We start from the raw sequence: 14,014 nt of genomic DNA, 5'->3' as shown, positions 1-14,014 counted from the left end.
ATACATATGTGTGTATGTAAGTATTTAGCTCTAATCTTAAATGCCGGCTTGTTCGCGTTCCACTTTTAATCGTTGTCCATTGTCCGGCACATGCCGCATGTGTGGGCATTCAACAAAACACACTGCAACGCCCCGACGCCCTGACGTCCCGACGCCCCGACGCGTGCCACAAAACCATGCTGGTTGGCTGACCGCAACAATGGTTGCTTTTAATTACAGTTATTGTCGCACCCTTCGCCTCATTTGCATTTACATTTACCGGCCAGTTGCACTGCACTTTGAACACGGGCGAGAATATGAGACGCAGGCGCGGGCGTTTTCTATAATTCGCGCATGCGCATATGTCACCCAACTGGCCGGACCGATCGGTACTGAGTCGTCTGTATGGCACGCGGGTGTGCGTAATTAGCATAACAGTTGAGTATGCCAGTCGCAGTCCTGGTCCTACAGTAGCCAACAATTGTGTACTTACAGACTCGTCTCTGTTTTTAATAAGAAAAAAAGAAATAAGTACGTTGGCTAGCCGTTAATGTCTTGGGCCCCGGACTTTCTTTCTTTTCAGACAGCCAGCTAGCTAGTCAGCGAGCAATGAAATTTATGTAAATTTAATTAAAACTTCAACAAGCGGAACCAAAGCGATACTCGTGGAATAAAACTTGCTTAACCCCCGACCATATGGCCCACGACACATTCAAGTGTGTGCACGAGTCTGAGAGGCTGACGGCGTTATAAATTAAAGTAGCGCTGTGTCGTTAACTGTCAGCGCCCACAACCCCTTCCTGGAACTTCCGAAGCACTTGAGATAAGGATCGCTCACAACTGGCGTTTGTTCGGCTAGACAATGCTTTACGGGTTTGTTTCCTAATCGAAGATGAGGACACTATAGAACAAAACTTTCCAAGTACAATAATATTACTGACTTGGTGGAGAAAGGTTTACGAGCTGGTTTGGTAAGCCAGGGTGGTCAGATAGCTGGAAATATATGAATTTAGTGTAAGGAGGGAAAGTTCAATTGAAAAATACCCGGAAAGGATTGTGAAGGGCGTATTAAGTTGTGCATCAATTTGTGGAGGAACACCACAGAACTGTGCTATGATAAGAAATCTCCTAGAGGTAGGGTGATGGGGAATTAGGAGCCTAGTTTATTTCTAGACCGACTCATTACTATCCTCATGCATTTTATGTTCAGGACATCAAGCCACCATGAGCAGTTTGCTCACGCAGGGCGTACTGTACTTTAGTTTAGTGATATTACGCATATTAAATTGTTAGTTTCTTAGAAACAAACCAATATTAGTAGCATTTGCAAATGTTTGTGATAAAGCGAAATCAAAATTATAAATGTTGAAGTAATAAAAAAGCAAAATAGAAATACTTTTTATATTTTGTTTGAATGTTTTTTTGAGAATACTTTACTTTTTATATGTACTGGAACTTTAAGATCTGAAGTTCAGAGTGTGTTGTCTGTAAAAAAACGTCTTCTATCCGTATTAGGCCAAACAAATTTTTAAAATCAAATCAAATTAACTGAACACAGAGAGACTACTTAGAAATAGAGAGCATTCGTTGGCTTTCAATAATTTGAGCCACTGGCACTTCCAGCGAGCTTAAATGGTAAGTTGGGTCGTAGGTGGGTTAGTTATGTAACTAAGCTTTCTCCAATCGAAATGGAAAACAAGTTAAGACAGATTGGCAAATGCACTGAACTATATAGAATTAGTTCCACAGATTGATGTACGCTAACAGGCCCAAGCCAAATAAGGGCGCTTTTTGATAATAGAGTTCATTATTAATCTCATTCTATACTCTCTTTTTTTATGGCAATGTTTATCTAAGTTGTATGCACTAGCGACCCTGGACGCGCTGCTGAACCAAATAACCGACCCCCTGTCGTTGCGCTTGACCAAAAAATAGATAGTTTTGTTGGTTTTTTTATGACCTCCACACACAAAACACGGAGCACACGAACAATCCAGGCTGGGCCAATGCTGTTGGCAATGCACAACCCACCAACTGAGCCTTATTGTCATTTTTTTTATGACTCCTCAATATTCGAATCTATTATGTTCGCAGTCTCTCTCCTCTGCAATGCTCTGCTCTCCTAGGGATTTTACGAGGCGGTCAACATTTTGTTGCATAATGACAGAGGCAAACAATTTTTGATTGGCATGCAAACGCATTGCAAAGAAATTAATGTGAAATTGAAAATGAAAACGAGAGAAATGGATATTGAAAGGAGATGAGAAATGAGGCGGACAATTGGACGGGCAGACAGACGGAGTGACAGGCGCAGATGGAACTCATAAACTAGCTGACAAACATTGTGTGTATGTTGTGATGATAATACACACACCCCTGGCCCAAAAACCCAACGAGATGCACTCGTATTTAAATTTTTGCAAAAGTTACACGACCCGAGCCTGTAACGAATCCAAAACGCGATTCGTTGCACTTAATTAGCTGCAAAAAGAGAGGAGAATACGGAAAAGGGAGGGAGGCTGGCAGAGAGAGAGAGGGAGAAAGTTGGCGAAATTTATGCGCCATAAATGTCTGTCTGTCCACATCAAGTCATAGTTGCTGCATATATTATTCATACTTCTCTACTTATTATTGCCGATTTGTGTTGTCATCAAATGAGGCGCTATTGTAAGGCAGTGGTAGCAGACACTTTTTTTCGCAATGCTTAGATCTAGTCCAAATTTTTATTGGCAACAACAACTATTAATACCTTCGTCAACGTTCAGGTGTGAGTCTTAGTTTTAGGCAGCTTTCAGGCACATTAACGTACAAACTACGTTTACTCCCTTGAGATTAAACGCTTTGCATATAAATTTAAATATGTTAATACTTAATTTTGCAAATCAATTGCAAATGAATTGGATGGTGTTTAAATAAATAATTTCCTTTGCGTGTTGCACAATTATTAAATTATTATAAAATTTTGCAAAGCTTCGATGCAAATAAATAACTGAATGAAATTTAAATTAGGACAAAATTGAATGATTTTTTAGCTGGTATGACAAGTCCAGGGAAACATATCCGCCTGTGCTGGCCAGGTGATCCGCGAGCTCTCTGAGATTTGAGGCTGCCAAAGGCTGTACCGTTTTGTGAACCCTGAACACGCACAGATATCTGTATAAGCAAGTGTCCCGTTGCGAAGCAACTTTCTGGATTACCTCTATATTAGAGAGTGATTGCATTTTTTCATCTGAATGTCTGAAGCTGCTTGATTTGATAGGCCTCCCTATGTAGATGTCAGAGTTCTACACATCATACTATATGTTTCCATACCATGAAGGGCTTCGCTCCTTTCTAAATATTTTCTAAATGTGTTTTGAATGAATCTCCAAATACGAGTACAGATTATAGGTATAGCAGTACTATATTTGTTTTTACCTATTTATTTATTTTATTTTATTCGTACTTTCATCCAATGTATGTGTATGTATGTATGTATATGTATTAGTTAGGATTTATTTATGAAGTATTTATTAAAAATTGAAAGAAGGAATTTTAAAAATAGGTTCTTAAAGAACTTAGAAATAATAAATAATATATTGTCACAGGCTCCACATTAAATGCAGGCAATATTTCGCTAAGCACGTGGTGCATTAAACGGTTCTGCTTTAAAGCGTTTACCTAAAATATTGTGTAAATAAATAAAATAAGATTCATTTCTAATCTTCAAAATTAGTCGGATTTGTCGGAATACGAAGTACTCGTACTTTGGTAAAAATAAGGCAAAATATTAAAAATTCTCAAAGCACTTCTTGCAGTTAGAATATCAAGCTCCCTCCATCAGTTATTATTTCTATTGGCTATTCATTATGCTTAGCTGGCATGCATTGTTTGCTCTTGTTTTGCCATATTCGTGCACCTAATTGATCTTTATTGTGGAATCCACACACACACACATAGAATAAATGTGTGAGACACTTCCGGCAATTAGCCAGCCTCGTTCGTCATATCACTTGAACCGGCCACCCGCCAATCATTCAAATGAAGTGCTTAGTGTCCAGATCCTGCTCTGAGCACTGATCTCCGTTACTGTCAACGGGTCAGCAGTGGCTCTCTGTCTCTTTCGGGTTAATTATGATGTCAAGCTATGCAGATTGCAGAGACCAGACTAGTCCGGCGGTAACCCACACACCCTCGGTTGGACCCACACACCCCGGAAAGAAATGCTGTGTCGGCTTGACGGATTGATCGACATGATTAATGATGTTGTGCTGCGATTGCGTGACAAGTTTGTTAGTAAATTGAATGAACAGCACGTAATGGTTGCTACTTTTGCTCTGCAATGTCCTGAGGGGGGCACAGCTTGTGGGACAGCTTGCGGCTTACCAGAGAAAAGCAACAAAACAAAAAAAAAAAACAAAAAAACGAGGAAAAAGGTCACTTTTGGCACGCTGCCGTATTCGAAGCGATTCCAAATGGTTGCACTTTTTGCTCGCCACATCATTAATCTTCCGCTTTCTTCACATCTCGGCGACTCAACTGTACGTCCAACGGCCTAGTGGCTGCCACTAAAATTCCCACGAAGACTTGGCTGCTGGCAAAACGCTTTTTAATGAAGTTGTCATAAATGTGCAGCATTTCAAATATCGACTGCAACTGCAACTGCAACTGCCCAGTGGTCGTAAAATCCGGCGGCACCCAAAAAGCAGCCGTGCGTGAATTTCAATGATTGCTGCCCGGCCACTGCCACCGCTGCCACCGCTGCTGACCACAAAGACAGACAGCGTTCGATAATTTTTAATAGCAAATCAAAAGAAAATTTATGTAGTCGTTTGCATTTTTCAGCACCGATCGTGCGACCGACCATCGAAGCAAAACTAACGACCCTCAAGACGGATCGGGACGTTTGCATAACTCTGCTCTGATCTGCTCTTTGTCAGTCTCTCCTTGCCTAATCTTACCTCAAAGATTAATGAGATTTTACAGCCCGGGTGATGTGTTTTCTGTTCCTGTTGCTGTTGTTGTTGCTGTTGTTATTTTTTTCTTCAATTTTCCTTTTTTTATTTCGCATTTTTTGTCCCCCCGATTTTTTATGGCTCGTTTAGTGGTCGGTAAACAGGGCGCTTGTCTCATAATTTACATGAAATTGCTTCATTTGGTGCACGGATTTCGGGGCTCGTGGTTTGTGGCTAATCAAATCAGACGTTGTCGTGAGAATTTGCATTAGCCACATCGATCACTCAAAGTCAGTTCAAAGCTTGGCGGTCTTTGCCTCAGCCTCTGCACTTTAAGGAGAGCAGCTGCCTTTAGGCTGTACAGCCCGATCGACTGGCCAACTGCTGGACACTGGACACGCTCCAAATTAGCCATGAAATTCCCTTTTTTCGCACATTCCTTAGCACCTTTGTTTCGGGCTATGAGCGTGCATTATGCGGCGCATCACACGTTCAGTTTGGGACTATCTGCTTAGCCGTTCGTGTAATGTTAGGTTAAAAAAAAAAGTCGAAGCGAATGCAACAGTGCAAAAGTATAGCCCGTTGGTGGTCTATATATTGGAAATGTACGCTTCATTGTAATATTCTGCCAGACTGATGACAGAGACGGAACGATGGGGCCAACGAATAGGATTTTGGAGATTAGCTTGAGAGTGGCTTGCGACAAATCTAAGAAGCCGTAAGTTGTGCAATCGAAATAATCGCAATTATATGAAGGCGATTGATAATGCCCAACATATTTTCTTTAACCATGGAATTATTAGATCGATCGACGAAAAAATGTATTTCCTTTGCTTTTTCTTTTGTGGTGTTCTAAGAACTCTCTTCATCGATTTGACGATGATGATGGGCTATATATGATGATAAGGCTTTGATTTTTAAAGTGGTATTTAAAGTTGCTTTTTAACTAAATTTTTGCCCCATTTGCAGGTCGATTTTCATAAAATTGGGCTGTAAATTGATGAATCAGTTAATGAAAGGGGACGGCTTTCAATAATCAGACTATGTTAATAAAACAATGGCATAAAATGTACAAAGAGGGTCGAGAAAGCATTTAAAAAGAGGCACATTCAAGACGATGTTATTTTGAAATGTTTTCGTTACCCCCCTAATGCCTATAAGATTAAGAAATAAGTAGAGGTATACGAACTAAATGCACTTACAATTTAGTTTAAAGTAGAGTTTGCAGCCCAGCGACCTACTTTCTTCTTGAGGGCCGTCTAACATAAGTATGCAAGTAGTTTAATAATTAATTGTAAAATAAATTACAGTAAAATTTTATTAATTCTTCTTAGTTACTTAAGAAAATAATCGGAGATACAATAAATAAAAGAAGCATTTTAAATAATAATAATTACAAAACTCAATTCAAAAACCTTCAAAATATCTCACAAAATTTTGAATAAATGTGAAATGTAAATTTACATTAAAGTACGAGTACGAGCTTTCATATTATTGAAAATGTTCTCTCCCGCCAACAATTGAATAGGATTTTGAAATGCAAAAACGCTGTGCGTTATAGACGAGTAATTAACATTGCTTTGGGCAAAGGGATAAGTAGAGAGTATTGCTCCTGAGTGGCTAATTAGTATGTGAAAACTGAATCGGACAATGTCGGGGCCTGGCATTTCTTCGCTCTCTTGCCATATACTCGTATGAGCATATCTGCTTGCATTGTTAAAGCCACTGCATCTACGAGTATATCACTAATGTCAGTCGCTTGACATGCTGTGTAACAAGTTTTTTATTCATCTTTCAATGCGCCGCATACGTTTTTTTTTTTTATACTTTTATCTCTTTGCTGTCAAATTACTTGAGGGCGCCGCTATGTCTGAGAAATTTTTGGTGGGTATGTGTCGGGGACGCAGTTGCAAACTGCATGCGTACAACTTTTTTTTTTGGATTGAATTGGTTTGGTTTGGGCTTCGGGTGTGTGTGTGCGTGTACTGATCTTTTGGGTGCCTTGGCAACAGCAACAAGAGAGAAGCAAAGACTGCAGCAACCGAGGAGCAACCCAATCCCAAAAAAATTGAAAAATAAAAAAAAAACTGAACCCGAAACATGCTTATGCTTATGAGAAATGCAAATTCGAAATTCGGCGACGCAGCGACGAACGAAAAAAGATGTTAAATTTGTTGGGAAAACACAGAGAAAACTGGATGGGTGTCTGGGTAGTGGGAATATATCTGTATAGTATGTGTAGGTATATAAAAAAGTGCACTAATTTGATTTTTACCAAGCCAGACAACAGCAGACAGAGCGGCAAAGCTGGTGAGCCAGACAGACGCAATGGGAGTGCAATTTTGAAAAGGGTCCAAGACTAGAGGCGGCAGCTTTAGCGCATGCGCGACTGCGTCGCATCATCATCATAGTCGTCGTCGTCGTCGTTGTCATCGTCGTCTTGTGGGTTGCAATCGCAGTCGCAATCGCAATCACAATCGCAGTCATAGTCGCCATCGTGGTGCCTGAGTTGGCACAAAACAACAACAAAACACGATGTGTCAGCATTTGGCATTGGACGCTGCCGCTTTTATTTTTTTTGGTCATTTATCAAATTTCAAGCAAAAACTCATGGCGACAAAAGCAGATCACAATTTCAATTGCATTTTTGTGTGTGTGTGTGTGTGTGTGTGTGTGTGTGTGTCTGTGTGAAGTGTATATCAAAACATGGCTCTGGAACTAGGCCGGCCTGGGCTTCAAGTAGTTGTTGGCGTTTTATGTGTCTCCTTGTCGAGCTGTCAATCAAACTAAGCCGCACTCTGTCGTGCCTCATGTTGCACATTGCTGCCTCATGCTGCACAAATTCCCTCTTCCTCTCTCTTCTCCATCTCCATCTCTCTCTCTCGCTCTTCCATCTAACAATGAGTTTCTTTGCCGCATTATTGCACATCTCAGCGCTAGAAATTTGCATTTCTAATTCAACGAAATCATTTGCAAATCCTTTGTTTATGCCTCACACGAGCAGCAAAAATCAAGTTGATGCAAATTTCCATGTTGCATACATGTCGAAAATTAGGCAAATGTTCACCGCCATATGTACATACATATGTATGTATGTACGGGTATGTCAAGGGGTTGTCAATGCCCATGCATTGGCAATTAGTTTGCCAAAATGAACAGTCAACGGGATTACAGCCTCTCACCCCTTCGTCCCGTCGATTTAGCTCTGCAATCGCAATTGCAATTGAATTTATAAGCGATTTAGATAAATTTGCAAAATGTTTAAAATAAAAACAAAGTGCCACAGACAAGGAGGAGCAACCCTTGATTTGTTTGTTGGAAGGTAACCCTTCATTTGTTGCTGTTAATTTTCATTTTAATGAAGCGCGTAATACAAAACAAAAAAGATAAAATAGGACAGCCAAATAAGAAACGTATCGATTACAGGACGCCGAAAAGCGCAAAGACTGCTTAAAAATGGGCGTTCTGCTTTGGCTGCGAATGAGTGGAAAGGCAGAGCTAGAAACAATATATAAATGCAGGATATACATATCTGCGGAGTTGATAAAAATAAGCTGAGCGCTAATGCCTAAAATATTACGAGGGAGTAGATGAAATATTCGTGTGCATATCTTTTATTTCAAATTAGTAGCACGACTTGGAAATATTTGAATTATACTTATAACAACCTATTTAGGAAAGATTTTAAACAAGCTTTGACGCTGAAAAATTCAATGAACTAATAACTAATAACATTTTGTTTGATTCTGCCTCTGATTTAAATTAATAACAGAATGAAAATTTATTAATTATGGCATGGATTTCATTTGTGGCAGCTGCTTACTGAACTGATCCCCTGCTGCTTATTATACTCGTATTGTGCCACTCACTGCTCCTCAATCAGTACGAATAGTATAGTATTTAGCACCCGCTGACCCCTTGAACTCAAGTAGCAGCCTTCGCATGATGTCGAACTGGCTAAGTAGTGCTCTGTTTCTTTGGCCCAACTTTATAGCTTCCAGGAACCACACCCGCTAGCTGCTCCCACGCACACACACAGACAGAATCGTAACGAGCAACGCATTCAGGAGTATTCAGGAGGTTCATTGAAAACGCATTGCCGGCAAAAAGTTGACTCGTAAAATGCTGAGATCGACAGCGGATGTCACATAAACAGTGCGCATAAATTTGGCCAACAATGTGGAAAAAGTGTCGCAAAATGAAAGGCGACTGAGCTCTCCGGCTGCTAATGAAAGGCACGCGGCAGGGAAGGCAGCATCTGGACAAATATTTACCGAAGCTCGGCTCGTAAATTCCCTTACACCTACATACACGTACATACTTACTATATACGTGTATATGTATCGACAAAAATCAAAGTGAAAGTAATGACCAACCAGTAAGAAAAGCAACGGTCCAGCGTATCGGCGGGCGAGTGTGAGTTGGACAGAGACATTAGGCTACCGTTTTGTATGCAACCGACGCGTCGGCTGCTGCTGCTGCTGATGCTGCTGTTCCTGCCGATCCAATTGTTATCCTGATACACACAAAAAAAAGGAAAACACGAGACAAATCTGGACTGAGACACCTTGCATTGTCGGTGTGAGGGTTTTCTTCTTTTTTTTTCCGCTTTACCTTTGGCAGCTGTTGACGCATTGTCCGCTAGAAAGGCAAAGCTGGCCAGGATAACGGAGGACATTTCGGTCCAGTACATATGCGAGTAGGCTTACCTGCCCAGCGGCTTAGCGCTAAGAGAAAGCAAACCAAAAGAGCATGAGAGAAATGCATGCTGGTTACTCTTTTGATAGTGTTTGTAGCGCACTCTAACGGATGGTAGCGGCAACTACGAACAGCCCCATGCTAGAGAAAGAGAGAGAGAGAGAGAGAGAGAGAGTACATGAGTTTATGGAATACTAGAGGCCAGTATTAAGCTATAAGATATAGGATTTCTGATACAATTATTTGAAATATAAATGGGGATGGTAAGTACAAGTATGATTCGATCCGGAAGTTCGATTGCGACTTTGCTCCACTTTTAACAATGTGTTGATAGGTATCTACGATGATAGTATTTAAAATGGTGCCAAGGATTTGTCCAGTACCGTTCAATTTTATTGAAAACTATTGCAGTTTAAACCTTAGATCCAATTGTTTTAAATGTAATACGCTTTCGAACTGAGGACTAATCTTGAATGTATCATTTCCATGGCAGCCTTATGACAAATTTTAAAGTATAAGCTACTTGTTCACATCAAGACCGCATATAGACGTACATTTCTTAAGCGTTTCGAGTGGTCTAGGTCCCTTAAATATAAGAGCTGACATCACTATGGGTCATTGGGCTTGGCCAAGCGGCCAATGAGCATTATCGCTCCAGCCAGCTGAACTTCACCTAACCGAAGAGATTCGCAGAACATTTTTCGCAAACTGTTGTAATAATATTTGAGGTAAAAAAAGGCTAATTAGGATTTCGAGAACAAGGTATTTATTCAGACAAACTGTTGCATCGAAGCTTTTTCTTTTGAAATACTGACTGGAATCATACACTTCTTCGTTTCGTCGGACCCGACCTACCCGACCACGGCTTACCTGCCTCCGTCCAGAGGAGCTTCTGTGCTTGTTGGGTCTTACTCTGTTCCTTCACTTGCCAGGGTGTCCACCATCTTGTAGCGTTCAATGCTCCGGTGGGTGGGAACTTAGTAGATATGCACCGTTTTGTACAATTCAGTAAATTTTTTCAGCAGATGATGCAAATATTTGATCACCGCTTGGCCGTCCATAATTATATTAAAGCGTCGTGGGTGGTAGTCCAAAAGCATCTTAAGCTGCCTCTTTTAAGGCGAATTATAATTTGATTACATAAGTGAAGTCAAATATTTGCTTCAGAAACTACAAATCCAGACAATTAATAATTAAGCGGAAGATAGTACAGAGAGATAAAAACACAACATAAGTAAAAGAAAACCCATCATTTTGAATCTTTGTTCTAGAAAAGGTATCTCAAGATATTCGTTCAAAGCAAACCTGATCGACTTATAGCCTACCCAGTGGTGCCTTGCTACTTGGTATATGTGGTGCTGACACCCCCAAGAAGAGACTCATTGACAAAGAGCGTGCACACTTCATACACTTTCTCTGCACTCTCTGGCGCTCCCGCAGAGTGCAATTCAGAGTGGTTGGTGGTTGCTGCCGTGAGCTCGAGCTCATCCGAGCCTTGGCCGAGCGGGGCGCATGCGCAGCTCGTCATTTCCGTTTGTTATCTCGTGCGTGGCGAACGTTTCGCAAGTCAGCTTCTAAAAGAACATTTTTGGCCATAAGCTAACTGAAAGATATATTTTTTTCGCACATTTGTTTTTTGTTTAATTGTTTTTTTTTTGTACTCATTATCTGCTATTTTGGAAGTGTTGAGTGCCTTAGATTGTGAACATTTCTTGCTTAGCTGCGGAAGCAGGCGGACCGCAAGATTAAGAACGAGTTATAAACAGATCAGCCATAAGTTGGTCGTTCGACGACTTTGACTACCTCTTAAGGTTTAAGCAGCAAGTAAGTAGAGTGAATAAATAATAAATATAAAATGTATGTATAAGTGCTTGCCAGCAGCCGCAGTAACAGTTGTGCTGCTTAAATGCCAGTATCTGTTTCTGCATCGGTATCTGTATCCGTATCTAGATCAGTGAGCTGTTGCATGCTTGCTATGGACCCATATCACACCTGGCACACACACACAGACACACTCACGTGCCTCTCTATGCAATTATGCTCGCACCCATCTATAGTTGGGTATGGGTATATGTGTGTGTGTGTGTGTGTGTGTGTTCTAGCTCTAATTTTAATTTAGCTGAGAAAACGAAAAAGACGCTACCCCAGACTCAAGACCCACAAAATAAAAAGGGTGGTGCCTTGCTCTAATATATTTAATTTGTTGCTGTTTTTTTTTTCGTTTGCTTGCTCGGCCTGCTACCCTGCGCTGCTAATCCTTGGGCACAAGTCACACACAAACACACACACATACTACTGTATACGCACAGCATCTTAGAGCCAAGTAAAATATTTTTTTTCCTCGCCTCATCTCGTTGCGGCTCGTTGCATTTCTGCTTGTCTAATTTTTTTTCTTTTTTGGGGTGACGTTTATGGATTACACGAAAACCCATTTGGCTGTGTATTTATGTGCGCATGTATGTGTGTGTGTGCACACCTAGATACATGGGTTTGTCGTGCCTGGTAACAGCTCCCGACTTTCATCTTCCGCGCCTGCGCGCCTTTCGCTTTTCCTTGACGGCTTTGGGTTTTTGGCATTCCTGCCTGCCTTCCCTGCCCTGCTATTTTTTTTTTTTTTTGCAAAATGGCATCATTATGCTGGGGCGTAATTGTTGCATGCACACACACATACGCACATGTAGCATATATAGAGATACACACACACATGTAGAGCAAGTAAGACAAACAGGGAGGCAGGCCAAGGACTCGCTCAATTTAATGGTTTGCGGCCGCATCTATAGCGCGCCAAATAATGGCAGAGATCTGTTATAAATTAGCATAAATTTAATTTCATTCGAACGACAGGCAGACGGAAAGACAGACAGCAACAGCAGGAGCACCAAGAGCAGCAGCAAGGAACCTAAAAAGCAAATCCAAGGCATACATGTACATAAATTCCTTAATGCCCATGGCCATCCATATTGCTCTCCCTCGTTTAGGAAAGAACCTGAAACCCTGAATTGCTCGCAGACGTGAAAAACGAGTTTGCAGAAAACAATTTGCAAATTTCTTTGTCGTTTTTTTATTCTCTACTCTTAGTGCTGCTCCTCTTGTTGCTGCTATTGCTTTGGATTTGGCATTAAACAAAACCAGTAAGCAGTAGTTGGATGGCCAAAGAATGGCAGCTGCTGCTCATTTGGCCTGGACAACCAGGACATAGCATGTTTTAATTATCCTGCATAATTATTCATTAAATTATCTGTTCTCCTCCATCGCAATTTATAGTTGAAATACGTAGAATGGCCGACTTTCGTATATCCTTTACTCGCTTCCTCTTCCACACTTCCCCAACATTCTTGGACAACTAACTACAGTTTTCAATATTAATATTAAATATTAATTTTTTACATTATACTACAAAGTTGCTGCAACAAACTTGCTGCAGTTAGCAGAATTCAGGGTCAAAGAGCGATTTGAAAAGCGCCAGTATTGAAAAAGTAAAAGGCACTTAACTTTGTGTTACCAACCAGAATATAGGAATTTAATTGATTGAATGCTGATTGATACCTTACCAGCATAATAAAGCTGTCGTGTAACTCTTTTTTATCCTCGGGCAATTTGATTTCCATAAATCTTTAGAACCTAGACAACCATAATCAACTTCTAATGAATAACAAACATGGCTAAGGTATCTTATTTTATCGATTGCACTAAGATTTCCATCTTTTATTTATCGTTTCTATGGCAGCTACTGTACTCGTATATATAATAATGAGGCTATATGTTTTAGATAAACCGAAAATGCGAATAGATAAGACAAGAAGTCTACGCATCAAGTTCCTAGCTGTTAAGACCTAAAAGTTCATGGTGTTCATATTAACGGACAGGCTTGAGCATTTTAGCTCTATATCTGTTATTTGTGGGCTTCCATTTTTAGTTGCTTTAAACACATTTTGGCTTTAAAACAAGCAGGAAAACCTATGTGTTAGCCCTAAAAGTATGCTGCTCGTAATTTCAATTTGGAAGATTACCTAAATTTATATATATATATATATATTTTTTATAAATGTAAAACTTTAATTATACTGTTCGATTACCTAAAGAAACAGAAAAAGCATCCCTATTCTGACATCTGTTTTGGTATTCAATAAAAATAAATCTCCATAATAAATCCTACTTGTCAAACAAATCCAAGTTTTGCTTGTCTAATGATGACACCTTTTTATTATGATAATCTATGGCATAATATAGTTAGAGTTAATTAAAATGCATCTTAAAATACACCAACACCTTTTTGACATAATAATAAATATTACTTGTAAATGAATAAAAGGCTCTATGATTTAGAGTTTGTCTTGGATTCGCGTATTTCCATCCCCTTTATTTTGCCTTAATAAAGCAAAGCGCAGGGAATACTATGAAGA

The sequence above is a fragment of the Scaptodrosophila lebanonensis genome, unplaced genomic scaffold (genome assembly GCF_003285725.1).
Source record: "Scaptodrosophila lebanonensis strain 11010-0011.00,11010-0021.00 unplaced genomic scaffold, SlebRS2 tig00000171-arrow-arrow-pilon, whole genome shotgun sequence".
In the NCBI taxonomy this organism is placed as follows: domain Eukaryota; kingdom Metazoa; phylum Arthropoda; class Insecta; order Diptera; family Drosophilidae; genus Scaptodrosophila; species Scaptodrosophila lebanonensis.
This window is presented reverse-complemented; position numbering follows the sequence as displayed.